This window comes from Canis aureus, chromosome 20 (assembly GCF_053574225.1).
Source record: "Canis aureus isolate CA01 chromosome 20, VMU_Caureus_v.1.0, whole genome shotgun sequence".
Taxonomy (NCBI): Eukaryota; Metazoa; Chordata; class Mammalia; order Carnivora; family Canidae; genus Canis; species Canis aureus.
In genome coordinates, this window is record NC_135630.1 from 396,360 (window position 1) to 424,076 (window position 27,717).

Here is a 27,717-nt window from a genome sequence, read left to right on the forward strand (position 1 = left end):
CTGGGCCTCACTCCGCAGGCCTCGGAGCGGGCGTCAGAGCCAGGTTTTGCAGTCCTCTCGCCTCAGCTGCGGCCCCGCGACCACAATTCCAGGTGCCCGCCAGGACCCTTCGAGCCCCGACAGCCCGGAAGCGCCTGACCACGCCTACCCACTGCGCCTGCGCGAGGCGCCCCCTCCGGCGAGCGGGGAGACTGGCGCGGGCGGGCCGAGAGGCTCGTCGCGCCTGCGCGAAGGCCCCGGGGAGCAGCGTCGTTACTTTCCAAACGACTGGCGGGAACCGTTGGAGGCTGTGCGGTCGCCGTCTGGTCTGCCGGGCAGCAGCGCGCTCCCTCGTCCCTAGGCCTGGCCGTGGCGCCGCAGCTCTCCCGCGAGCAGAGGCGGAAATCGTGGCCCAGTTCTTCTGTGAGTCCCCCTCCCGCAGGCCAGAGGGCGGGGACAGCTGAGGCCAGCGGCCCTGGAGGCCCGGCCGGCCCGGAGGCGGGGGCCGGGGGTGGGGGGCGGCTCTGCTCCAGCGCCCGCCTGGCTGGAGAATCTAATCTAGGCGCCTTGCTCCTGGGGGAGCGGGAAGCCCAGGTGCTGCCCGGCCTGCCTCGCGCCGCGCCCCTGCACCAGCAGCCTTGCGGGAAACTGCGGATCCCACAGGCTGCCCAGCCCGGCCGCCCGGCACCACCCCGAGCGGTGGAGCCCAGTGCACTTTGAACAGCCCATCCACCAAGCTTTGATTCCGGTACTGAGGGCGATGGGCTAGATTTAGGACCAGGCCATGCTTGTACCCTCTGATAGACTCTGGCAGGAGAAGAGGAGGGAAAAGTGAGGGAGAGGCTTGCTCTGGAGCATCCGACCGGTTAATCAATCAATAAAATAAAAAATAAAAATAAAATGTTGACAGAAAAAAAATCTAAATTCTATATTCAGCAAAATATCTTTCATAAATGAGAGTAAAGACAAACTGACAAGGTTATTATATAACTCATAGGGAAATTCAAGTGATCTAGAATTTGCAAGTGATTTTTTAAAAATAATAAAGTTGGAGGATTTATTCCATTTGATTTCAAGATTACAAAGTTAAAGTACCAAGGCACTATAGTAATGGCAGAGAATAGACATTCAGATAAATGGAACAGAAATGACAATCCAGAAATACATCAATTACATAACCAATTGATTTTTCAACAAAGATGTCAAAAATTTAAGGCTTGGGGAAAGATTGTCTTTTTAGTAAACTATGCTAGAATAATTGGATATACACACACACACACACACACACACACACACACAAATGGACCTCAGCCTTCTCATTACACCATACCTGAAAAATAATTAAAAATAAACATAGGAGCTAAATCTTTTAAAAGAAAATATAAGGGAAGGTCTAGAATCTAATTTAGGCAGAGATTTCTTAGGCAAGACATAATAATAAGCCCATAAATGAAAATTTTGTTAATTGGACTCCACCAAAACCAAAAATTTTACTTGTCAAAGGACACTACTGAAAATGAAAAGGCAGCCACAAAATGAGAGAAAATATTTGCAAAACATACATCTGACTAAAGGTAGATCCAGACACATAGCCACAAAATATACAAAGAACTTGTATAACACAATAACAGGAGAAACTTTTCAATTAAGAAGTGAGCAAAAGAAAGACACTTCATAAAAGAAGACACTCTGGCTAACAAGCTCCTGGAAAGATACTCAACATCATCAAGCATTAAGAAAATGCAAACCAAAATTATAAAATACCAGTATGGAACCATTTAAAAGGTTAAAATAAAAAGGCTGAGAAATCCAATTATTGACAAGGATGTAGAGAACAGTGGAAGTCTCCTATATCTCTGGTAGGAATGCAAAACACTGAAATCACTTTGTATAATAGTCTGGAAATTTCTTTTTTTAAATTTATTTATGATAGTCACAGAGAGAGAGAGAGAGAGAGAGACACGCAGAGGCAGAAGCAGCTCCATGCACCGGGAGCCCGACGTGGGATTTGATCCCGGGTCTCCAGGATCACGCCCTGGGCCAAAGGCAGGCGCTAAACCGCTGCGCCATCCAGGGATCCCTAGTCTGGCAATTTCTGAAAAAGTTAACCATAGGGCGCCCGGGCGGCTCAGTCCCTTAAACATCTGCCTTCCACTCAGGTCATGATACTGGGGCCCTGGGATTCGGCCCGCATCTGACACGTGGGCAGGTGCTCTCTCTCGTTCCCTCTCAAATAAATAAATAAAATCTTAAGGGAAAAAAAAAACATACAGTTAACCATGTGTCTACAGAAACAATAGCAAAAAATTTAAAAACTAAAAAATAGTAATGTTTGGCAGTGTTTTTAAAAACATATGTAGAAGTAAATTGAACGCAATTTTTGGCACAAAGAATGAGACAGGGAAATGGAAAATCCACCTATGCGAATTAGCATAATACTGTTTGAAGGCGATGATAATTCATTTTATTTTTTGAAGATTTTATTTATTCATTCATGAGAGGCGAGAGAGAGAGAGAGAGAAAGAGAGGCAGAGGCACAGGCAGAGGGAGAAGCCGGCTCCAGGCAGGGAGCCCATGCAGGGCTCGAACGGGGTCCCCAGGGTCACCCCCCGGCTGCAGGCGGCGCAAAACCGCTGGGCCCCGGGCTGCCCCGAAGGAGATGAGCACCTAAAAACGACAGCCCCTATGGACCCGTAGTGTTTCCTTTCTGGCTCCAAAAATCGTTTCTTTCGTCAGCTGAGAAAGCTTCTCCTAGGCTGCTGCTGCAGGCTCCTCCGGGACTTGGGCGCCCGCACAGCCGGCCCCGCGGCGCTGGGGTGACCCCCGGCCTCCGCCCCCCGCCTGCCAGGCTGGACGGCACCTTCCCCTGGGGCCCGGCAGGGGGGGGCAGCAAGTTCTCCAGCCTTTCCTCCTGTTCTCCGGGGCCTCTGTCCGAGCCGCCTTCCAGGGGGTCCCGGGGGGCCGGACGGTCCGTGAAGGGGGAGCCTGGCAGGGAGACCCCCGGACGGCGAGCTCTCCCCGCGCGGCCGCCCACTGCGAGAGCGGCTGGGGTGTGCAACAGCACGTGAACCCCACGGCTAGGCCCGCGGCCGCACCGACCACAAATCTGCGTCCAGGCAGAGGCTTCCGGCCGCAGGCGGGAAAGCGCCGGCTTCGAGCTTGCTTCCTCCCGCACGTCGAAGGCGAGCGCGGCTGCAGGCTCCGCGGGACCAGCTCCAGGCCCGGGGACGCCCGCCTGAGCGGAAGCAGCTCCGCTCCCACAGGCCTCGAGCGGCTCCGGCGCCCGCCGGCTCCGAGGAGCGACTGCGCACGCGCAAGTCGAGAGGCGGGCGGGGCCGTCGGGCGCCTGCAGCTGCCGGCGCGTGCGGGGCGCGGCGGCAGGGACTCCCCGGGAGAGAGACCAGGGCTTCCGGGCGGCCTCCGAGATCCCGGGGCCGCGTGCTGGAAGCCTGCCTGAAAACACCCCGCCAGGGCCGCTCCTCTGCCGCCGGCTCCTGCCCGGCCACTGTTCGGGGCCCTTGGCCGCACGACGGAGGACGGCTCTCTGTGGAGCAGCGCGCGGGCTCCCCGGCTCGCGCCCCCCCTGCCCGGGGCCTGCGGCGCGAGGTACGTGCGGCTCCCGGCCCTGCCTTCCTGTGGGCGCGACGAGGGGGAAGGTGGGATCAGATGCGTCTCTGCAGCCCCACGAGGAGAGGGTTTTCATGCAATTGGATGACAGGATGTTCCGCGGGAGGTGGAGGAGGGTACAGCGATGGCGGTTTGGTTTTGGCAGAGACTTTTTAAAAGTTCAGCTATAAGAATGAATCGAGACAGGGCATTCGTATTTAGATGGAGTGAATTCACCTGCCAAATCCATCCCATTAAAGAAAAAATGTGGGCAGCCCGGGTGGCTCACGGTTTAGCGTGGCCTGCAGCCCAGGGCGTGACCCTAGAGCCTCGGGATCGAGTCCCGCTTCGGGCCCCTGCCTGGGGCCTGCTTCTGTCTCTCTGTGTCTCATGAATAAATAAATAAATAAATAAATAAATAAATAAAATCCTTAAAAGAAACAAAAGAAAAAAAGTTAATGGTGTTTAGGAGAAGAGGAGGGAAACTGAATTTCTGGCCAAACACCAGTTGGTCATTACTGCTGAGCTTTACCACACAACTGTGTGTTCTGCTCTACCCTTGGTTTCAGTGCCCTCAAATACCATCACAAGTCAGGGGTGGGCTGCAGCTCTGGGAGTGTCCCTAACAATTCCCCTTTCTTTTAGGAGTTTGATGTCTTTCAGGATTTTCCTTTTTGTCGGTTAAAGCCGCTCACGAGATGGCATGGGTGGTGGGTTAGGTGGGGAAGTCAGATTGGTGTGGCCAAATGTGGAGAAAATTCCTAAAGACAGGATGATCAACAACAACAACCACAAGAGAAGACACCTGGGTGACCCAGTGGGTTAAGCCTTTGCCTTTGGCTCAGGTCATGATCCCAGGGTCCTGAAATGGAGCCCCGCATCAGGCTCCTTGCTCAGTGGGGAGTCTGCTTCTCCCTCTCCTGAGCTTGTGCTCTCTGTCACTGTCTCTGCGTCTCTCTCAAAGAAATAAATACAACCCTAAATAAAAACAGACAAGAAACAACAATAACAAGACCGGGTCCCAGAGATTATTCCAAAGAGCAGCACGAAAGTCCCATTTATCTGAAGGGTGTCTTCTTATCAAATAATTTGAATTTGCTGTGGTCAGGGTCTGTAGAAGTCTTCATGGGATCATGGATTACACAGGACTGGAAGGGACTTTAAGAAATAAAGTAGGTTTTGTACTGGACTTAAAAGAAGAGTTAAGAGTTCATGGGGTACGAAAAGGGTCTGATTTTCATCTAGATTTCACCTTCCACTCCAAAAAGTCCAAAGCCAAAGTGGCAAAAGTAACTGAGTAAAGCACACATATGGGGAATGCCTTTGCTCAATTTTTCCCTTGTTTTTTAGGAAGACCAAAATGATCTTTTGTACTGCAAGGTGCTAACACTTGATATAGATGAAAATCTACATAAACCAGCATATCTCTCTGCAACAGGTAGGTACTATTTAAATGTCTTTTAGGGAGAAAGCATAAGGTCTGAAGCTTGGCCGTGTCTTTAGCTTCTTTCCCAATATCTAGGCTTTGCCATCCAGGAAAAACCCATAGCAGTGTACTAAATCAAAGTAATTGATTGCTTTACCGAGTGGTAACTTGAAAGTTTAGAGAGTTGGACTTCTGTGGTTATTGTTTGTATAAATAATGTGTTTTATGAACCATAGTGATATGTGATAAAATCTCATAAACACCTATAGATGTACTCAAATCACCTTAGATTAGGTAGTGGACTTTTATTAAAAGTTCTGTACGTTTGCTTGTAGATATCCTGGTTGATTACTTAGAATCCTGGTAGCTTCTGAGCAACAGTTTTTCTAAGACTGAAGCAGTAGTTATATAGTTTAAGAATCCAATCAGTAGTTTTATCCTTATTCTGGATACACTTCCATTATAAACAGTTGATGGAAATATACACACACACACACGTGTGTGTGTGCATATGCACACCCAGGTCTATACATAAAAGCCATTATCCCTCAAACGTTTTTCATCTTATTTATAAGCCAAAACTGAGTACTATTGAGGAGCATATGGTTCTCTAAAAATCTATTAAGGAAAAATTTGGATTTAAGGGAAATAATTATCCATTAAATTCTCAAAACATTCTCGAAGCACCTGGGTGGCTCAGTTGATCAAGTGTCTGACTCTTAATATCAGCTCAAATCATGAGTTCAGGTTCTTCATTGGGCTCCATATAAATAATAATAAATATTATTAAAATAATAATAATAATAAAATAAAAGGAAATTCTTAGAACATTTTCAATCTAGACTTTACCCTTAAGTGGAAAGAATGGAGAAATTTAATATGTCCAATTTTTTAAATCATTTTCCCTCTGTTCTGTGCAAGAAAAACCAATAGAATTAATGTGGTATTGATGTTATTTTCTTATTCTAGTTAGCTTACTTTAATAATATCACTTAATATTTTCTTTGCTTTTATACTAAGTTTCTGAGTTGTTCATGTACAATGAATGTATCTGTGTTGTGATTTCCTAGTTTCTTCATGGAATGTACTATTTTATTTCTGGATATCTGATCATATTTAAATGCCTTAAACTTTCCTGGTCAAAGAGTAACTTCTTTTCTCTTTAACATTCTGCAGAGGAATTAAGCAGATTCTTACAGGTTGAAATGTTTAAATATGTCTTCAGAACACTCATGGGAGAAACAGTAGCTCTGTCACATTTTTAGCAACAAAACACTTAAAAGAATAGCTGTCCAACAAAACTAAACCTGCTTGTGAAGTCCACTAGAGTTGATCCCATCCTAAATTACTTGGCTACATTAGTACATTCGTATAAAAAAGAGCAAAACATAACAAGAAGGTAAGATAGCTGTGTCTGAAACGCATGAGGTACTGATATATATTAACAGACATCAGTTTCTTTTCTTTTTTTTACAATAAATTTATTTTTTATTGGTGTTCAATTTCTAACTTGTGCTTTCAAATTATGAAAGGGAATTTGAGATGCTTTCTATCTCGTTTTTGGAAAATTTAGGATAATTTTAGAATAGGTTAGATTTAGAATAGGGTTTTTTTCTTAGTTTGAAGAAATAGTTGAAAAAGTAAATAGGAATTGTGTGCCATGGCCCCTCCTCCATCCACTGGGTCTCAGAAACAGCGTTCTCCTCTTCCTCTTGGCTTACGGAAACCAAGTTTCTGTACTTGTGCTGCTAGGTGGACACTGTGGGTGGACAGGGAGGGACAGAAGGAACAGAATACACAGACTTCTCTTTCCATTTCAGTTTTCTATCATCAATCAGCTATGAATGACCAAGCCTTGTTTCTGCCCACTTGCAGCCCCCTGAAATGAGGCTGTAAGAGAACACCCCCTCCACCCCCCGGCAACATTCACAAATTGATAGCTTCTGGGTCACATTAGAATGTTTTAATTTTTTTAAATTCAACTTTGCTTTTTTTGTTCTTTGCTTGTTTTAAAGTAAACTTTGTATTCAAGTACTCGTCATACTTGAATACAGAATGATACACAAATCAAGATGCATTATATTAATTGGAACTGATCACATCATGGGGAAATCGGCTGGGGCCTGAGTGGCAGTTATAAATTCCAACTGCTTGAGTCCTTGATGAACATTGGTTTACTGAAAGGTGTTAGGACCAGGTTTTGCCAAATTCTAGAACTATTCTCAGATTGTCTTATGTGCCTTTATTCTGTAATTACATTGAGGCTGCTTCAGATCTTTATTACTCCAGTAATATAAAATTGTATAGTCACAGAATCTCCCAGTTACTATTTCCTGCAAATTAATTGGCTACCTTCAAAGGCTGATGAACAAGATACCTCTTAATGATTGTAGTATTGAGTATTGTGTGACTACTGAGTATAGCTCCTGCACCCCTCCCCACTTCTTTCTAATGCTGATTTTCATTCAGGTAATTTAATCTTTCACATGACCATATGCTTTCCTAATCCAATTACGGTAATTTCTTTTAAAATTGTATTTAAGTTCTACTTAACATACATTTGCAATATTGGTTTCAGGAGTAGAATTCAGTAATTCATCACTTACATACAACACCCAGTGCTCATCCTGACAAGTGTCCTCACCACCCATCTAGCCCATCCCCGCTCATCTCCCTCCAGCAGCCCTCAGTTTGTTCTCTGTCGTTAGGTCTCTTATGGTTTGTTTCATTCTCTCTTTTCCCCCCTTTTCCCCCCTTTCCCATATGTTCATCTGTTTTGTTTCTTAAATTCCACATATGAGTGTGAAATCATATAGTATTTGTCTTTTTCTTACTGACTTATTTCACTTAGTGTAATGTGCTCTAGCTCCATCCACATTGTTGCAAATGGCAAGATTTCATTCTGAGTAATACTCCATTGTACATAAAAGAATGCATATTCTACTTTGGGATGAAATGTCCTGAATATACCTGTTAAGTGCATCCAGTCGAGTGTATCATTCAAACACTTGTTACTGTCTTTGTTTTAAAATCTAGTTTGATATAAGTTTGGCAACCCTGGCTTTGTTTTGCCATCCATTAGCATGATAAGTGGTGCTCCATCTCCTTAGTTTCAATATCAGGGTGTCTTTAGGTCTAAAATGAGTCTCTTGTAGGTAGCATATAGATGTGCCTTTTTTTTTAAAAAAAAATCTATTCTGATACCCTATGTCTTTTGATTGGAAATTTAGTTCACGTGATCCCTGGGTGGCGCAGCGGTTTGGCGCCTGCCTTTGGCCCAGGGCGCGATCCTGGAGACCCGGGATCGAATCCCACGTCGGGCTCCCGGTGCATGGAGCCTGCTTCTCCCTCTGCCTGTGTCTCTGCCTCTCTCTCTCTCTGTGACTATCATAAATAAATAAAAAAAAAAAGGAAATTTAGTTCATATACATGCAGATTGCTTATTGAAAGATATGAATTTCATGCCACTGTGTTACCTATAAAGTTGGTGTTTCTGGTGATGTTCCTTTCTAGTCTTTGTTGCTTTTTTTAAAAAAAAGATTATTTATTTATTTATTCAGAGAGAGAGAGAGAGAGAGGAGGCAGGCAGAGAGGCAGAGACACAGGCAGAGGGAGAAGCAGACTCCATGCAGGGAGCCTGACATGGGACTCGATCCTGGATCTCCAGGATCACACCCTGGGCTGCAGGCAGTGCTAAACTGCTGGGCCACTGGGGCTGCCCGTCTTTGTTACTTTTGATCTTTTTTCTCCACTCAGTTCCTCTTAATATTTCTTGCAGGGCTGGCTTAGTGGTCTATGAACTCCTTTAGTTTTTGTTTGTCTGGGATACTCTTTATCTCTCTTCCTATTCTGAATGACAGCCTTGCAGGATAAAATATTCTTGGCTGCATATTTTCCCCATTCAGCACAATTATGGTAATCTCATTGTTCTTGGCTGCTCATATTTTAGAAACAGGTATGATGCATTTCTGGTCAATGAGCTATGAAGTGGAATATTCTGGGAGTTCAGGGAAAAACTTTGTCATAATTAAAGAGACACAAAAAGACAGCATTTTTACTGGGTATCTTTTTGTCACATATGGTGTAAGGTAGTTAACATAAGGATAAGCCTATATCCTGAATAATGCAATATAGAAAAATGGAAAGATCCTTGATGATGTTGTTGAGGCACTGAATTAAGCAACCCTGTAGCTACCTAACCGCAGAATTTCTTGTATGAAATGATCAATTTCTTAAGATGTCAGCCAGTTAGGCCAGGATTTTCTGTTTCTTGTAGCTGAAATCTTCCTAATGAATACACTATGGGAACCATTTCATTACTGAATAATTTACAATTATAAGATTTATCAGATTATGTAGAAAGGTTTTTATCTCAGCCTGTCTTGCAGAATAAATTATCCTAGAAAGGAGAGGGAAAATTGGATGATGGTAGAAAGATAAAACAGAGTAAGGTTAAACAACAAAAAAGATGTGATGGTAGCCGAGACCAGGAGTCAGAATGTATTCTAACACATTCATTTAGATTAAAATGTTATATATATCCTAAGTCTATAGGTATATGTAAATGTTTCCTCTAAGATTGTGCAGATAGTTCATATAGTTTGTGCTTCTGATGAATCTCGAGTACTTTCATGTTTCTTAAATTGCTAAACCTAAATTATTAATCTTGTGTTTACTCAACAAAGTCCTCTTATCTACCATTTATTGAGCTTAGCTTCAATAAACTTTGAACATAAATTAAAGGTTTCTGTGAACTAAGCTGCTCTTCTGAAACTGATTTTTGATCTCAGTATAAGCAGGAACAAAGAATACTGGCTTAAATAAAAGGCAGGTAGGGATCCCCTCCTCTAGCCATCTCCCACCAATGTGTCCCAGAGCCCTGAGAGTGGGACAAAGCTCTTTTTTTCTGGAGGGAGAACCCTCTCTGGCAGTTCCTTCTCAGTTGCTTGTGATCTACTAGCCTCTGGAAGGGGAAGGGCAAGGGCAAGATGTGCAGACTTCCTATGTTACTTTCCATACTTGTACTACTTGAAGGGCCAAGGAGAAGGGTATTGTGGATCAAATAGACACAAATCCTGACTATATATTTAGAAATGCTCAGCATAGTTGGTTTGAATTTAGAGACAAAGAGTTTTTCATTGTGATCAGGTTCCTATTCCGTTGGAGGCAGGTATCTTATCTGTCCACCTGTCTGTCTATCCACCTATAGCTTCCTAGTTCAGCCTCTCTGGTATGTTCTAATCTGCCAATGAAAAGGAAACAGTTACACCATCACATCATTTGATAGGAACTTTATATTACAAGTTAGAAGTCATAAAGGAGGAACAGAAATATTTTTTAGGATAAGTTAGATAAGTAGAAGATAACTTCTCTAAAGTCACATGTGCCAGAAAATATACATAGGTGTTTAGAGTCCTGGGGAGAGTATGGGAGGAGAGGTAACCTGTTGGCTAAACAGTGATGTGGCATTAGCCTAGACCAAGACTGCTGACTCTGATCTACAGGCCAGATCCTACCTGCTGCCTGGTTTGTGTTTTTTTAATGATTTTATTTATTTATTTGTTTGTTTGTTTGTTTGTTTGTTTGTTTATTTATTCTTGAGAGACATAGAGAGAGAGAGGCAGAGACACAGGCAGAGAAAGAAGCAGGCCCCATGCAGGGAGCCTGATGTGGGACTCGATCCAGGGTCTCCAGGACCATACCCCAGGCTGAAGGTGGCACTAAACCGCTGAGCCACCCGGGCTGCCCTGCTGCCTGCTTTTGTATGGTACACAAGCGAAGGGAAGGGTTCAAAATTTTTAAATGGTTGAAAAAAAATTAAAAGAATATTTTGTGATACATGAAAATTGTATAAAATTGAAACTTTAGGTTCCATACATGGTTTTGTTGGCGTGGAACCGTGCGCATTTATTTACATATTTTTTTCTGGCTGCTTTTGAGATAGGAAGGCAGATTTGAACAGATATTATAGTCCTGCAACAAAGGTTAAATATTTACTGTCTAGCCCTTTACAGAAAGTTTGTTAACCTCTGACCTAGACCACTGCTTCTCAACCCTTAATGTTAGTAAATCATTTGGAGATTTTGTGAAAATATATAGTTTCTGATTCGGTAGGTCAAGGGAGCCTACGTGTCTGTATTTCTTTTTTTTTTAGATTTTGTTTATTTGTACATGAGAGACACACAAAGAGAGGCAGAGACACAGGCAGCGGGAGAAGCAGGCTCCATGCAGGGAGCCTGATGTGGGAATTGATCCCCAGCTTCCAGGATCACGCCCTAGGTGGAAGGCAGATGCTAAACCACTGAGCCACCCAGGGATCCCAGTGTCTGTATTTCTAATGAGGTAAGGACCGCATAGTAAGTGGCGAAGCTCTAGTGCAGGACTAACACACTTATTGTTTAAAGAGCCAAGTAATAAATGGTTCACAGTCTGCAGCCTATTCAGTCCTTTTGTTACAACTATGTACATCTGCTGGGTAACATAGACATAGACAACATATAAAAGAGCAGGAGTGGCTGTGTTCCAATAAACATTTGCAGAAGTAGGCTTTGAGCTGGAATTGGCACGAAGATTTACTTTAGCATTCACTGGCCTCAGCTGTTTAGTGTGGGTGTCCGTTAAGTAATAGACACAGTCCTACCCTCAACTTGCTTACTAGATTTATAACATATTCCAGTAATGATGATAAAGACAGCAGTTAACTTGTATTGGGTAATTATCATATGCCAGGCTCTATGTGAAGCACTATGAGCCATCTCTTATTTAATTACCACAACAAATCCTAGGACGCAGATACCATCATTATCCTTGCTTACAGATGAGAATACTGAGCTTCAGAGAAAAAAAAAAAAAAAACTAAAAGCTGCCAACAGCAAATCAGTGATGGGCCTAGGGTAAGGCATAACTCATGATTATTGAATGACTGTTGAATTATTAGATGACTGGATCAAATCTGTGCATTCATAGGAGTTCCAGAAGCTGGAAAACCAGACTGTGACTATACTGGCTTCCTTCATTGTGAGGCCTGGATCTAAAGGACCTGAACAGTGAAAGATAAGACATCTATTTAGAGGCAACATTGAAGGTAGGTGTCAGAAACTGGATTTGAGTCATGCCAGAGCATTCTTTTTCATGAAAGACTTATTTAGTACCTTCACTGCATGTTTTTGAAGTTAAGGCTCATAGAGATCTCAGAAAGCACATTTTTCATAGTTTTGGGATTTTCCATGCTCCAAAATTGAAATCGCTTTACTTTATAATAACATGTTATTTTAGGCACCAAATAAGTATGGCATTTTGCCTTCCTTGTGTACTTTGGATTTTTTTATATAAATTTATTTTTTATTGGTGTTCAATTTGCAAACATATAGAATAACACCCAGTGCTCATCCCATCAAGTGCCCCCCTCAGTGCCTGTCACTGAGTCACCCCCACCCCCTGCCCACCTCACCTTCCACCCCCCCCAGTTTGTTTCCCAGAGTCTCTCATATTCTGTCTCCCTTTCTGATATTTCCCACTCATTTTTTCTCCTTTCCCCTTTATTCCCTTTCACTATTTTTTATATTCCCCATATGAATGAGACCATATAATGTTTGTCCTCCTATTGACTTATTTCAATCATACAATAAATGTCCCTTCTAACCACAGTGACTGAAATTAAATTTCTCCTTCCAAATTCTATATTTTTTTCCTTCCTTCTTAGCTGCAATTACTAACATAGAGAGTAGACCTTGATTCTGGCCTAAATATAAGATTACTTTTATCTGTCTTTACACTGTTATTTCCATGTAAATGAATGTTTTTAGGTAAGATGCCTATCAGTGTAACTACATTATAATAAATTAATAGGTCCCTGAGAGAAAACATGTTGTTAATAAAAATGCTTTGGAAAAAACTTTCTGGAGTCTCAGACACAATGTCCTTGGACTATAGATATCATATAAAGATGAATAAGTATGCCATTTTTTATAAATCACCTGTTGAAAAACTTTTATGTCATTGCTTTGATGAATAATAATAGGTTCCATTTTATAAGCAGTGTAGGTACAGGGCAAGGAGGAATATGTCAACATTTTCTAAGTCTTAAGTATCAGTCTTGATATGCCTAGGTGGCTCAGTGGTTTGGCGCCTGCCTTCGGCCCAGGGCAAGATCCTGGAGACCCAGGATTGAGTCCCACATCGGGCTCCCTGCATGGAGCCTTCTTCTCCTTCTGCCTGTGTCTCTGCCTCTTTCTCTCTCTCTCAGTGTCTCTCTGAGGCAGAGACACAGGCAGAGGGAGAAGCAGGGTCCATGCAGGGAGCCCAATGCGGGACTCAATCCTGGGTCACCAGGATCATGTCTTGGGCCAAAGGCAGATACTCAACCACTGAGCCACCTGGGGATCCCATGAATAAAAAAAATCTTAAAAGAAAAAGAATCAATAACCTTAATTTTTTAGGTGGGGAAGGAAGTTAAATATGACACTTAAATAGGAAATCACATACTTACAGATTCTTAAAGCCAGAATTTAGGATGTTCTAATCTAGCCATCTCTGTACACTCCTATTTTTCTATGTAAGTCCCAATTGATTAAGTAAAATTGTTAAAGTCATTTGCTTCTTTAACACAAATATGTTAGTTTTTCCCCCTGAATCTGGGAATATGTATTGGTTTCCTAGGGCTGTTATAATGAAGTACCATAAGCTGGTGGCTTAAAACAACAGAAATTTATTATCTTGCAATTCTGTAGTTTAGAAGTCTGAAATCAATGTATTGGTAGGGCCACAGTCCTTCTGAAGGATCTGGGGCAGATTTCTTTGCCTCTTCATAGGTTCTGATGAAGGCCAGCAATTCTTAGCACTCTTTGGCTTGAGATATATATCACTCCGATCTCTGCCTCTGGCTTCATATGGTGTTTGTGACTCTGTCTTCACGTTGCTGTCTTCTTAAAAGGGTATCATTTGTTTTGGATTAGGGCTCCACTCTACTCCAGTATGATCTTAACTAATGATATCTGCAAAAACTCTGTTTTCAAATAGGTCACATTTTGAGGTACTGGGTATTAGGACTTTACTATATCTTTCTTGGGTGAGGGATGGTACAGTTTACCCATAACAGAATACGGGGATGTAAAGATATTGTTTTCCATGCAGATCTTACAGTATAGGAAGAACACATATATGTAGATTTATGAAGATGCAGGTTGTAATATACAATATTCACAAAATGCTGTAAGTGTATTGTAGTGGGGAAAGCTACCTTTTCCCAAGTGAAATGGTAAGGGAAGGCTTTCAAAGGCAGGTGCCATTTGAACTAATCTTTGAGGGACATATAGGAGTTCATTGAGAAAAGGATACCAGATGGGAGGACACATCAGCCAGAAAGCTTTGGGTAAAGGCATGGATTAAGTGTTTGTTTGCTGTGATTATTACTAGCTGCTATTTATTTGTTTATTTATTTATTTATTTAATAATAAATTTATTTTTTATTGGTGTTCAATTTGCCAACATACAGAGTAACACCCAGTGCTCATCCCATCAAGTGCCCCCCTCAGTGCCCGCCACCCACTCACCCCCACCCCCCGTCCTCATCCCCCTCCACCACCCCTAGTTCATTTCCCAGAGTTAGGAGTATTCATGTTCTGTGCTACTCTTTATTTAATATTAGTGTGTGTCATTTAATTAACAACAACCTTTTGATCCCAATTGTACAGATGGGAAAACTGAAATTTCAAAAAATTAAGTATTTGGTCTCACGCTAACACATCTTGAAGGTAGTACTATTGAGATTAGAACCCAGGGAGCCTGATTACATAGTCTATAATTTGCCATTGTGATGAAAACTACAGTTTAGGATATTTGGGAGCGCATATGGATAGTTAGACATAAGGCCAAAGAGATAGGTTAGAGACAAATTGTGAAGAGGTTGGTTTATCCATTGATTTGCTTAACAGAAAATTGTTGACTTATTAAAGTTTGAACTTTAAGGGCTATTGACATTTGAACAGTTTCCAAAGCTGTAAGGACAGGTGTCAAATGGCCACATTCCTATGGAGTGTAGGGTAGTTTGGAGGCCCAGAGGCTAGAGAGGAGGTTACTGTCATGGACCATTTTAGAATTAATGAAGGTTGGAACTAAACAAGACAATGGAACCGGAGGGGCAATAAAGTCAGAGATACTTGTAAGTCAAGGTCAGTGAGGTGTTGAACCTAAATCATTGCCTCTGTTGTGTGGCCATTCCTGATCCATTGGCTCAAGTGCTGAAAGTAGAGCTGTCTCAACTAATGTGGTTAAACACAATAATTTTAATTCATAACCCTAGCTTAGGAAGAGTCTAGTATGTGCAAATGTGATGGTTGTATTAGTACACATATAAATGATTATATTATAGAAGATATAAAAATGTCTTTAAAATTCCAAAGACTGAGTTAACATATTTTAAAACAAACTACATAAAAGTGGCAGAAAATATTTTTCCATGTGCTCTGATGCAAACTCATCTATCTGTATTTTTTAAAAATATTTTATCTATTTATTCATGAGAGATTCATAGAAAGAGGCAGAGACATAGGCAGAGGGAGAAGCAGGCTCCCTATGGGGAACCTGATGCAGAACTCCATCCTAGGACCCCAGGATCATTACCTGATCCAAAGTCAGACACTCAACTACTGAGCCACCCAGATATCCCTCATCTATTTGTATTAAGTTGTAACTCCATTAGGTTAAATTCATTCAAGTGTTATTGGAGGTATAGCCACACTTCTACAGCTCAGCTTATTCAACTAATGCCTGGTTATTGTAAAAAATATATTATTTCTTAAAAATAGCTTAATTGATTACTGGGTTAAAATAATAACATTTTGTATTAATTTGAAAGCAAGGCATTATTTAAGAGTCCCAAGTTGTCTTTGTGTGGGACAGAGGAAACCAAAACTGTGTCTCCCTGTTACTTATGGCCGTCATGAGAAAAGCTGCCCAAACAATCATAAATATCCAGCAGGATATTTATGGTATTTCCTAAAAAGATATCGATTACTGGAGGAAAGTTAATTAAAACAAGCTGCATTTCTCTTAAGTGAATTTTCTCTTATTTTGAGGAATTATTTTATGCAGGTATCTGGTGCCACCACAGATGGTGCATTGTGATTTGCTCATCTTTAGTGACTTTTGGCTTATCTGTGTGTACTTGGCTGCTTTCCCCAAGTGTTGGCCAAGGCCTTCTGATATAACTGCCATTAATCAGGCAAAAAGCAAATATAAACAATGTGAATCTTTTTCCACTTTTAGCCCATAAGTTAAAAGTATAAAGTCATAAATTTGGGGAAAATTAGACATAAACTGATGTGTTTATATACATGCTATATCTCACTAAATGAAAATCTAGGCTAGAAATTTTTTTTAAAAAAAGAATTCTTTTGAATTGATTGTATCTTGCACAGTGAAAGCTGAAGTGACCTGAAAATGGCCTACATTCTTTCCCTAGTGTTCTTGTAGGCACCTGAACACCCCAAAAAAACAAACCCTAGATTGTGTGGAAATATTATGTCTTCTTGTGGTTGATTTTCAACTTGATACTTTGCATCATTGCAAGATTAAAAAATTTCCTGGAATGTTGATTTAGAATATTGAGGCACTAAATTAGAATTCAGTTTTAAGATTTGAAACACACAGTGCAATTAAGGGGTTTAAAATTCTTGTACTTCATCTCTTGTAAGAGACCATTCTTTTATAAATTAGGGTGTTTTGTAAAATAGCAGCCAAAGGACAGGGAGATGGAAAAGGAAAATAGAAAAACAGGAAGAATTATCCTTCTTTGTTCCGTTCAAAAACACACCCAAGAGGAATATTAAGTATAAATAGTGAGGGAAAAATTGACAGTGCCAACTTACTAGCATTGATTAAGCAGTTCAAATGTGTTAATATAGTGATTTTCAGATTACTGATAAAATATGTAACACAACAGGAGGAAAAAACCCACAACCGTATTCTCAGTATCCAAACTATTGCTGCCAACATGAAGAAAGACTGTGTGTCATATAATATTCTGCTGGACTTAACTGTTGTTTAGGTCTGTGGGGATATATCGATACCTAGAACTATATGCCAGCATGTGAAGGTAAGATCAACTGTGAAGGGCTTCTTCCTTTGCTTAATAAAACTCCTGGAATCTAACAGGGAACAAACCTGGAATCAGATAACTATGTGAGATTTGCAATGCCTTTTTCATAGTGAAGAATCCAAACACATCCAGAGAGTGATTATATAAATATGCAGTTCATATAGATATATGGTCTACCTAGAGTTTCCTAGCAGTTTAAAAATGGTTCCGTAGATAAGAGGGATAGACCTAGAGTCTAGGACTAGAGCTAAAGCTGGAGCTGGAGTGCTTTCCAAGACCACCACCAGTTCTTCCATCCCTGGGAAAAAGGACAGAAAGGGGTGGTTCTGCTTGGCGCATTCAGAGATTTACTTGATTAGGATTCAGTCTGGACTAGACCACCTCATACTTTGAAACTCTGAAGTTCTAGTGTTATAATACGTGGCCTCAAATTATTCAGAATCAATGGGACATGGTCAGGGAATCCTTGCATTTCTGTCCTTCCTGGTCACCTGCTGTTCACTGTAGAGAGAATTCAGCATTTGCCCAGTTGCCCTCCCAGACAAGAAAAAGTGGTGGACACAGCCAGATCCACACCAACCAGCTTATATCCTATTTTTATGGATTCTTTTTTTTTTAATTTTTTAAATTTTTATTTATTTATGATAGTTACAGAGAGAGAGAGAGAGGCAGAGACACAGGCAGAGGGAGAAGCATGCTCCATGCACCAGGAGCTCGATGTGGGATTCGATCCCGGGTCTCCAGGATCGCGCCCTGGGCCAAAGGCAGCCACCAAACCACTGCGCCACCCAGGGATCCCTATTCTTATGGATTCTTAAATGATGACACATTGATCAAGTTCATGAATATCACTGTTGCACGGAAACATCAATATCTCTGATATCTGGTATGTTCTAAGAAAAAACATTGTCATTTTACTTTTCAGAGTTAAAGTCACTGAAGTAGGATTTTAATAAAGAAAATTAATACTGTTATAATGTCTACATTATACAGTTTTACAAAGATATTTGATTTCTTTAATACAAATTTAGAGAAAATCTGTAAGTAATGGTGATGATGTGAATCAAAGAGGTAACAGTTCAGCGATCTGGAGGGCTTGCCCTGCCTGAACTAGAAGTCTGTTCTTTTTCCTTTTTAAGATTCTATTTATTTATTCATGAGAGATAGAGAGGGAGAGACATAGGCAGAGGGAGAAGCAGGCTCCCTATGGGGAGCCCAATGTGGGACTCAATCCCAGGACCCTGGATCATGACCTGAGCCATTGAGCCACCAAGCTGCCCCTGGAAGACTTTGTTCTTATGTGTCGTATGGATTGTAGACAAGTGATCTGGAGGGCTCGAGTCTGAATCTGCTGCCATAAATTTGGTAGTGAGTTTAGAATATTTGTTTAAAGCAGTTATTTCAAATGAGACAACATTTACAAAGAGATATTAGAACTGTGGTTAAAGTTTCTGGAAAAACCATGGGATAAGACAATTTAATGAACAGAATAAATAGTGGGGATTTGGGATGATCTTTTCGAATCGATAACAAGTGGCAGAGAAAAATGTGTTACCAATTTTCCAGCTATGTGGAATGAAACTGCACTTTCTGGGATTCACATTTCATATCAGAATTGTTTAACTAGCAAAATGCTGAAATGATTAAATATAAAACCATGAAGTTAAAGCTCAAGAAAACTTTGGTCAGAGATGTTTCTGGAATGAGCCTTCAGCTTTCGTAGTTGTTTCTGTTCTGTTGGTCAGTGATCAAATGTGCTCTAATCAACCTACTAAATTATCCACAAAGGAGGGTTTACTTTGGTGGTTTGAAGGTATCTCCTTTCAGAGCTGTGATGCACAGAGCAGCACATCCCTTAACAGCTCATTTCCTCAGGGATACTAAGCAAGAGCCACACCCAGGAAAAGAGAAAAGTTTAAGATCTCTTCCCTTACTGTGAACCCTTTCCATGTTTAAACACAGATGACTCTCTTATTTGCAGTCTGGCTAAACTGAACACTGCCACAAAGGCGCTAAATACTTCCTATGCAGAGACCCAGGGTCCATTTTTCACCAGGAAAATAAAGAGCTGTATTTACCAGCATTGTGCTTTGCCCAGATGTGAAACTGAAGCCAAAATGAATGAAACAACTTTATTTTTCCTATGACAATTTAGATGGAGAACACTGTAATAAGTTGATGTACAAACAGTATTAATATGTGTTGGTTGCCTATTAGAAACTGCCAAGAGTTCAGGTCTTATTTAGTAAAGCATGGTGTTGCTTTAGGTCTCAACCTGGTCCTTCCTCTGTCTTGGAAGTCCTCCCTGGCCGGCACAGTTACCCAATAATGTTGGGCCTGGGAAGCTGTCTCCCCCTAAGGTCTTTTTGCATTTTAATTGGTGTTTATTCTAATTTCTATTGATTTGAGCATTGCCTTCTGATTTTTTGTCTTACTTCAGCAGAGTAATGTCAAATGACTATGTAAATATACATATTTCATTTATATAGTTACTTATAAAATAATGTGTTCTTCAGATGTCAAATTGCTGTATCAGCAGAGTTAACTCCTCAGAACAGGTGGGACAGCAGGAAGAGACTAGAGTGAATGGAGAAATTCACTAACTTACTGTGTCTGAGTAAAATGAATATATATCTTTGAAGGACATCATTTCCAACTTTAAAATAAAAACAGAGAAGCCAAATCTAATGTGATTTGACTGGCCCATATTTTTTAAGTTTAGTAGTACCAATTCCTTAAATTTTGAATTTATTAATACAAAAAATAAACATAACATATTTTAGAAGGCATTTTGGTCAAAGTTGTATTATATAATAGGCTTTATTTTCCTTGGCATATTATGAAAAAGTCAAAGAATAGCTCTGACCAACGGTGTACTTATACTTACTGGTAAATATTTATTAACTAGCTCTGGAGATGGGGTTAGAGAAGTCCTGATTCATAGCATTTGACAATTAACATGATGTAAATACTCCTACATGGGGCCAGTTTCAGACTACCCCTGGGATGTCAATTGGCTTGAAAACCTCTTGAAGTTTAATAATTAATTCTTACAATGCATAATAAGTCCACTCCAGCATATTGGCCAAGGATGAATATATACAAACCTTAAAATGATCTTCACAACTTAAGGGTTTGTCAAATCAGTTATCTAATGTGGACATGGAACCTCAAATATTCTGTCTTATGATCCTCCAAATACCTCTAGAAAAAAATAAAAACATAATAGGGATAAGAATGGGAAAATTCTACTATATTTGCTCTATTTAGAATCTTACACCAAATATATTGGAAAAGTGTATTAAATGGAATGAATAGTTCCTTAAGCCTTTGAGATAAATAAATGTGTCTCTAAAAATAAAGATTTTAGTATTACTTGTAGCATGTTGTTGGAAGTATAGTATCAATAAATGGCCATGAATTAATGATTTACTGCCAGTCATGAAACCTTTTCCTTATATTACTTTTTAATTTATATTCTTGCATTGTGTCTTCTTTGGTATCCCTTTTCCCTCAAATCAGTTTCTATGCATCAGTGCCAATTTATTTCACCAAAACAAATATCCCTACAAAAGCTTTTTATCGTTTTCTTATAAATTTATTTTTATTGGTGTTCAATTTGCTAACATATAGAATACCACCCAGTGCTCATCCCATCAAGTGCGCCCCTTAGTGCCCGTCACCCAGTCACCCCTACCCTCCGCCCACCTCACCTTCCACCACCCCTAGTTGGTTTCCCCCCCAAAAAAAAGTACTTTTATTGAATTCTGTCTTTATTTTACATGATACTGGAAGCAATTTGGGGGTAGTTTTAAGATGTGAGGGCGAAAAAATTGTACTTAAAATAATTATTTATTTTCCCTTAAAGTTCGAATGAATTTTTCGAACATACATTTCTGTATAGAGTATCAGTTATGAAAATTTGTTCCAGGTCTTAGATAATATTATACATTTGTATGCAATTTTGCTATGTAAACATTTTATTTTTTTATTTTTTATTTTTTCAATACATTAATTTATTATTGGTGTTCAATTTACCAATATACAGAATAACACCCAGTTCTCATCCCGTCAAGTGTCCCCCTCAGTGCCCGTCACCCATTCACCCCCACCCCCCGCCCTCCTCCCCTCCCACCACCCCTAGTTCATTTCCCAGAGTTAGGAGTCTTTATGTTCTGTCCTCCTTTCTGATATTTCCCACACATTTCTTCTCCCTTCCCTTATATTCCCTTTCACTATTATTTATATTCCCCAAATGAATGAGACCATATAATGTTTGTCCTTTTCCGATTGACTTACTTCACTCAGCATAATACCATCCAGTTCTATCCACCTTGAAGCAAATGGTGGGTATTTGTCGTTTCTAATGGCTGAGTAATATTCCATTGTATACATAAACCACATATTTATCCATTCATCTTTCGATGGACACTGAGGCTCCTTCCACAGTTTGGCTATTGTGGACGTTGCTGCTAGAAACATCGGGGTGCAGGTGTCCCGGCGTTTCATTGCATCTGAATCTTTGGGGTAAATCCCCAACAGTGCAATTACTGAGTCATAGGGCAGGTCTATTTTTAACTCTTTGAAGAACCTCCACACAGTTTTCCAGAGTGTCTGCACCAGTTCACATTCCCACCAACAGTGTAAGAGGGTTCCCTTTCCTCCACATCCTCTCCAACATTTGTGGTTTCCTGCCTTGTTAATTTTCCCCATTCTCACTGGTGTGAGGTGGGATCTCATTGTGGTTTTGATTTGTATTTCCCTGATGGCAAGTGATGCAGAGCATTTTCTCATGTGCATGTTGGCCATGTCTATGTCTTCCTCTGTGAGATTTCTGTTCATGTATTTTTGCCCATTTCATGATTGGATTGTTGGTTTCTTTGGTGTTGAGTTTAAGAAGTTCTTTATAGATCTTGGAAACTAGCCCTTTATCTGATATGTCATTTGCAAATATCTTCTCCCATTCTGTAGGTTGCCTTTGAGTTTTGTTGATTGTATCCTTTGCTGTGCAAAAGCTTCTTATCTTGATGAAGTCCCAATAGTTCATTTTTGCTTTTGTTTCTTTTGTCTTCATGGATGTATCTTGCAAGAAGTTACTGTGTCCGAGTTCAAAAAGGGTGTTGCCTGTGTTCTCCTCTAGGATTTTGATGGAATCTTGTCTCACATTTAGATCTTTCATCCATTTTGAGTTTATCTTTGTGTATGGTGAAAGAGAGTGGTCTAGTTTCATTCTTCTGCATGTGGATGTCCAATTTTCCCAGCACCATTTATTGAAGAGACTGTCTTTCTTCCAATGGATAGTCTTTCCTCCTTTTTTTTAAAAAGATTTTATTTATTTATTCATAGAGACAGAGAGAGAGAGGGGCAGAGACACAGGCAGAGGGAGGAGCAGGCACCATACAGGGAGCCCAACACGGGACTCGATCCCGGGTCTCCAGGATCACGCCGTAGGCCACAGGTGGTGCTAAACCGCTGGGCCACCGGGGCTGCCCTCTTTCCTCCTTTATCGAATATTAGTTGACCATAAAGTTCAGGGTCCACTTCTGGGTTCTCTATTCTGTTCCATTGATCTATGTGTCTGTTTTTGTGCCAGTACCACACTGTCTTGATGACCACAGCTTTGTAGTACAACCTGAAATCTGGCATTGTGATGCCCCCAGATATGGTTTTCTTTTTTAAAATTCCCCTGGCTATTCGGGGTCTTTTCTGATTCCACACAAATCTTAAAATAGTTTGTTCTAACTCTCTGAAGAAAGTCCATGGTATTTTGATAGGGATTGCATTAAACATGTAATTGCCCTGGGTAACATTGACATTTTCACAATATTAATTCTGCCAATCCATGAGCATGGAATATTTCTCCATCTCTTTGTGTCTTCCTCAATTTCTTTCAGAAGTGTTCTATAGTTTTTAGGGTATAGATCCTTTACCTCTTTGGTTAGGTTTATTCCTAGGTATCTTATGCTTTTGGGTGCAATTGTAAATGGGATTGACTCCTTAATTTCTCTTTCTTCAGTCTCATTGTTAGTGTATAGAAATGCCATTGATTTCTGGGCATTGATTTTGTATCCTGCCACGCTACCAAATTGCTGTATGAGTTCTAGCAATCTTGTGGTGGAGGCTTTTGGGTTTTCTGTGTAGAGTATCATGTCATCAGCGAAGAGGGAGAGTTTGACTTCTTCTTTGCCAATTTGAATGCCTTTAATGTCTTTTTGTTGCCTGATTGCTGAGGCTAGGACTTCCAATACTATGTTGAATAGCAGTGGTGAGAGTGGACATCCCTGTCTTGTTCCTGATCTTAGGGGAAAGGCTCCCAGTGCTTCCCCATTGAGAATGATATTTGCTGTGGGCTTTTCGTAGATGGCTTTTAAGATGTCGAGGAAAGTTCCCTCTATCCCTACACTCTGAAGACTTTTAATCAGGAATGGATGCTGTATTTTGTCAAATGCTTTCTCTGCATCTAACGAGAGGATCATATGGTTCTTGGTTTTTCTCTTGCTGATATGATGAATCACATTGATGGTTTTACGTGTAAACATTTTATGTTAATTATACATAATTAAATAATAAGACAAACTAAAAAGAACAAAAGCTCTTTATCAGCTAGACTATTTACAGTGCTAAATGATTTTATTCCCCCCTCCTTCCCACCATTCTTTAAATTAAAAGAATTAGAAGGATGTTGCTAATCCTGTGCCAGAGTTTGGGAATTATATTGAAAATAACCTCTGAATAATCCCACCTTACCTGGAAATATTAATAATTTAGGAAAAAGAGACTTAGTTGTTTAATCTGCCAGAATGAAAAGTTACAAGTAAAAGCTTCTTAACTTTATTCGTTCCTTTCAGCATCTCAGGCCTGGGACTAAGAAGATCTATGTTGATTAAATTCATTGCTGCTTGAGAATTTTTTTAATTGGCAGCTGATAAGGAGTGCTTTCAAATAAATTTATTCTAACGTGGTCCTTGGGTGTGATCTTTTCTTTTTAGGAATAGCCCAGAAATAGATTTACCAAATAACATAATCCAATAATCTTTACTGAGTTGTTATCTTTTTTAAAAAGGGCTTATATGAGCACTGGGAGTTATATGCAACTGTGAATTATTAAAAACTACATCTGAAACTAATGATGTAGTATATATTGGCAAATTGAAGTTAAGTAAAAATACATAAATAGATAGATAGATAGACTGATATTTTTAATTTGCCTAGTCCTCTCTCATCTGTTCTCATTTGCTCAAATACAGGAGAAGCATAATGGCAATGCTCTAGTACAATGAAGAAGAAATGAGGTTCTAAAGAGAGTGATTGGATCAGAGAAAACTTAGAAAATGATATTTCTCTTTCCTTGGCTTTAAGAGATCTAGGTACTCAGATAGGTAAAGCAAGTAGAGGGTTTTGATTTTTTAAAATTTATTTTGTAAAGCCCTGGGGACTCTCCCTTTCCCAAGAACTTAAGGCTCTAGAAGGGTTGCTTTTAACCACACCATGCATGATAATTTTCCTTTCTGCCTCCTAGGAAATTATTAATCCATGCTCTTTCTAATCCTTCTGCATTGGCTATTTGTCAATTGGAATCATTGACAGGTCTCATTAGTGAGTAGATATTAAAATAACACATTTGTTTTAAAAAGGAAAAACAAACATATACATCTTACAGAGGTCACTAGTCACACAATGTACTGTTTGGAAATTTCCATTCACTTTTTCTATGTATATAAGATTAAACTCTGATTCTTTAGGGAACTGTTTTTCAAATTACCCTATTAAAATAAAGCACCTCTGTATCTGTAGCTACTTTGGTGGAAAAAAAAAAAGCTTTTGCCTCTTGGTGGATGTTAGAAGGAGATCATGATGTACCTACAATGTAAATTTGTTAAAAAGAAGGTAGGGTAAGCTGGCATACTAAACTACCAAGTACTCTCCCTACCATGAAACCTTTGAACCTATATTTTCTCCTGGATACAAACTTCCTGGAACTTTCTTATCTTTGAAGGCTCAAGGACAAGTGTAAAATGAGCTTATCCTTTTTACTTGAATTGAGTATCTTGGGCATTTAAAACTATAATCTCTGTATTCTAAACCCTTCCCACCAAAACAAGCAGTAAACAAACAAACTACCCATCCAGGGAGATTACTAATCTGGTGGCTGATAGATTGTGTGATTTTGTTGCCTTTAATTTTCTTCCCAGATTTCCTTCTGTAGCATCCCTCTTTATTCTGTCAAGCTTTTTGAAGTTATGCTTCTCTCTGAAGTATCATCAATTAATGAAATATTATATGTTGGTAACAATTTGATCCTCTCTACTCATATTAGCATTAAGCAACAGGATCCTGAAGATGGAAAGACTTCCTTCATTCTCCCGTTAAGGTAGATATAAAACATCAAAACTACTTGTGTCTTCCACTTCTCAACCCTCTGCTCACCAGGAATATGAGGAAAAAGTAGAAAAAGGACACTCATTTCTAAGAGATTGCTAGTTCCTGATCTGAGTCTTTGCAGACTTCAAAAGAGAAAATACTATAATTGAGAATATTCTTTTAAAGGAGAACGTCTGTTTTCTAGGCTTATCAATAATGGAGATTAAATAATAGAGAGCAAAGGTAATTCTAAGAAGAATGGTGGAATGATAGGAAACAAAAAAGAAAGGCAAAGAAATAGTTGCCTTTGTTCTATGGATTTGCTTAAGTATTTTACAGCTCTGCCCCTAGACTCCTCTCTGATGCTATCAGGACTAGCAACAGAGCTAGCCTAGGTAGCTAAAGGCAGATCAATAATGAAACTCTATCGAAAAACCTCAGAAAGTAACGGGCAAAGCCAAACCAAAATTACCTAAACATTTAATCAAGTGAATTTTTCTCAATTTCTGTTCTCAGTAACTATGTCATTACTTAAACAGCGTATTTCTTTGTATCATTAGTGTATGTTTGCTTGCATCTCTCCATTGACTTTAATCTTCAAATATGGTGTTTCTTTAATTTAAAAGGGTTTCAATATTCCCATCCCTTTATTATCAACAGACTTGCTGCTGGGAGAGATGAACTGTTGCCCTAGAAACACTCAAAACATCAATTTCCCTGGAGCAATATCTCACTAATCTCAGCACTCAAATCACAATGTTTAGTTAGAGCTTCCTCAGTGAGTACTTGAGGGTTGACTAAATGACTATTAAACTTCCCAGAGCAACCAAAGTAAAAGCTCCAAAGGAGCAGATCACCCATGTTGGAAGACAGCTCCTTCAATTGAGAGATCAGTTTTGTCAAGACCACCTAGAAGACACACAATTACCATTTACTGAGGGTAACTGCAGAATAGTAATCCCATATGTACCATGGATATAATGTATATATAATTTCCTGATATTTCCTAAATGTGGCATTTGGTGAAAACATTTGGTAAGTATCCATGTGTATATATGCATGTGCTTGTGTCTGTGTGTTCTCCTTGTGTAGAATCTCTTTGATTAGCTTACCCTCTCACTTGTTGACTACCTTTCTACTCTTGTTTACCAACTCTCTTGGTAGAAGTTTGTTGGCAATTTAGATTATGTATCTTGAGGAATGCAGAGAGGACAGATCTAAGGACTTGAGACATATTTCCGAAGTGTTTGATTTCATCAGGACCAGAATAAGATTAGGTGTTTGTAATACAGTTTGACTCAAGGATTAGATCATCTTCTGACAGAAAGAAAGTGGTAAGAAAGTTATAGCTTCAAGATATGCTTGCAAACTAACACATCTGCTCATAAATCATAGTTTCTGGGAGAAGGAAGACCAAAAACAAAAGTAAAACAAACGAAATAACACTGTCAACAGCAACAGAAAATAAAAATTTGATTCATAAACCAGGAGTCAGAGATTTTGTAGGATACCAGTAAAATTCCCATGAGTTGCCAAGGGAAATGCTATTTTATCAGTTTTGAAAAGACTTTCCACTAGACCATTGACAAGTACTTCCAATGCCAGCTACCAGTCTCGCTTAGTGGAACATATTACTCTTCTGTGAAGGTTTGAGGGACTGTGTACAGCATTGCTGTTAATATTCCCATTTCATGTGTGAAACTGGGGTATGAAGGGTTAGTCTGTTTGTCTGGGCTTGCACAGCTCTCTGAAGCAAGAATATCTAGAGGAATTACAGAAGTATGATTATATTGAACCTTATTTTAAAAATGGTATACTATTTTGAAACATAAGTTAATTGGAAATTTGGGCTGTTATCATTCATAATTTAACTTGAATGTCTGAAAATAATTCATAAGTAGCCTTTACTTTCTATAATTGAGGTTTCCATGTAAAACATGTTTTATTTATAACATGCTGTACCTTATTTTTTACATGGTTACTAACCATGTACCTTTTGAAATAGTTATGATTTTGAAAATGATAATTCTGAAAGGTCTATTTCCATGCCTAGGAAAATATTTGAATACTCTCGCTGTTTCATTTAATTTTGTATTGACTCCAGCTGCTGGTTACAATCTATTTTCTTCCAGCCAGTGGCCATCAAGATGCCTTTCTAAGGTGCCTCAAATCCATATTTTATTTAAGATGTATGCTTTCAAAGGTGATCATCCACTTTAAAAATAAGAAACAGCAAAAATAAATAAAG

General features: G+C 39.9%; 1 long non-coding RNA gene across 2 annotated transcripts in view; it reads left to right on the plus strand.

Annotated features, from left to right (window-relative positions):
- The first annotated feature begins 204 nt into the window (after positions 1-204).
- LOC144291396 (uncharacterized) overlaps positions 205-27,717 on the plus strand; it is a 69,768-nt gene continuing 42,255 nt past the window's right edge. Inside the window, exons 1-4 of one of the 2 annotated variants that reach the window (XR_013358656.1) lie at positions 205-402; positions 4,936-5,023; positions 11,978-12,095; positions 25,426-25,587. This is a non-coding gene — a long non-coding RNA (uncharacterized LOC144291396). Of the gene's footprint in view, positions 403-4,935; positions 5,024-11,977; positions 12,096-25,425; positions 25,588-27,717 lie in introns of those variants that run through there. The other variant, XR_013358655.1, reaches the window with a different exon arrangement.